At 36.8% G+C, this 1518-nt stretch overlaps 1 non-coding gene across 1 annotated transcript; it reads right to left on the bottom strand.

The window, feature by feature from the left end:
* Positions 1 to 1013: 1013 nt before the first annotated feature.
* On the bottom strand, positions 1014 to 1121 carry LOC112731315 (small nucleolar RNA R71). Its single transcript, XR_003167099.1, has one exon. It is a non-coding gene; the product is annotated as a small nucleolar RNA R71 (small nucleolar RNA).
* Positions 1122 to 1518: the final 397 nt, after the last annotated feature.

The following is a 1518-nucleotide window of genomic DNA, read 5'->3' as shown; positions in this document are numbered from 1 at the left end:
TCATATCTTCTAATTTCTTGTTAGTCAAGTAATCAACTTTAATTTTCAAACTTTCCTTTTTCTATTTGATTCTCAATAATATCTTTTCAATCATATCTTTTCAATCACATCTTTTTCAAAATTAAGTTTCAATCATATCTTTTTGATTTTTAATTTCAAAATCTTTTTCAAAAATCACTTTATTTCTTTCCCAATCATAGTTTTCGAAAATCATCAATCAAATTTTCAAATTTTTTAATTTTTTTAAAATCTTTTTAATTTATTTTCGAAAATTCTTCCCCTCTTTTCACACCCTTCTATTTATGGACTAACACCCTTCCTCAATGAACAATTCGAACTCTATCTCCCTTGATAAGTTCGAATTCTCTCTTCTCTACCTCCTCCTTCTATTCTTCTTTTCCTCTGACACCTCAAGGAATCACTATACTGTGACATAGAGGATTCCATATTTTCTTCTTCTCTCTTTTCATATGAGCAGGAGTAAGGACAAAGATATTCTTGTTGAGGCTGATCCTGAACCTAAAAGGACCTTGAAGAGAAAGCTAAGAGAAGCTAAAGTACAACTCTCTGGAGAAGACCTAACAGAAATTTTCAAACAAGAAAAAGCCATGGCAGCCGAAAACAACAACAATGCCAACAATGAAAGGAAGGTGCTTGGTGACTTTACTGCACCTACTCCTGACTTCTATGGGAGAAGCATCTCAATCCCTGCCATTGGAGCAAACAACTTTGAGCTTAAGCCTCAATTAGTTTTTCTGATGCAACAGAATTGCAAGTTTCATGGACTTCCATTGGAAGATCCTCATTAGTTCTTAGCTGAATTCTTATAAATTTGTGACACTGTCAAGACCAATGGGGTTGACCCTGAGGTCTACAAGCTTATGCTCTTTCCCTTTGCTATAAGAGACAGAGCTAGAACATGGTTGGATTCACAACCTAAAGAAAGCCTGAACTCTTGGGAAAAGCTAGTCAATGCCTTCTTGGTAAAGTTCTTTCCACCTCAAAAATTGAGCAAGCTTAGAGTGGAAGTCCAAACCTTCAGACAGAAGGAAGGTGAATCCCTCTATGAAGCTTGGGAAAGATACAAGCAATTGATCAGAAGGTGTCCTTCTGACATGCTTTCAGAATGGAGCATCATAGGTATCTTCTATGATGGTCTGTCTGAACTGTCCAAGATGTCATTGGACAGCTCTTCTGGAGGATCTCTTCATCTGAAGAAGATGCCTTGAGAAGCTCAGGAACTCATTGAAATGGTTGCAAATAACCAATTTATGTACACTTCTAAAAGGAATCCTGTGAATAATGGGACAAATCAGAAGAAAGGAGTTCTTGAGATTGATACTTTGAATGCCATATTGGCTCAGAACAAAATATTGACTCAGCAAGTCAATATAATTTCTCAGAGTCTGTCTGGAATGCAAGCAGCAACAGGCAGTACCAAAGAAGTTTCATCTGAAGAAGAAGCTTATGATCCTGAGAACCCAGCAATGGAAGAGGTGAATTACATGGGAGAACCCT

Source organism: Arachis hypogaea, chromosome 12, assembly GCF_003086295.3.
Source record: "Arachis hypogaea cultivar Tifrunner chromosome 12, arahy.Tifrunner.gnm2.J5K5, whole genome shotgun sequence".
Lineage (NCBI taxonomy): Eukaryota > Viridiplantae > Streptophyta > Magnoliopsida > Fabales > Fabaceae > Arachis > Arachis hypogaea.
The sequence above is the reverse complement of the archived record's forward strand: the minus strand, read 5'-3'. Positions and strand labels throughout refer to the sequence as shown.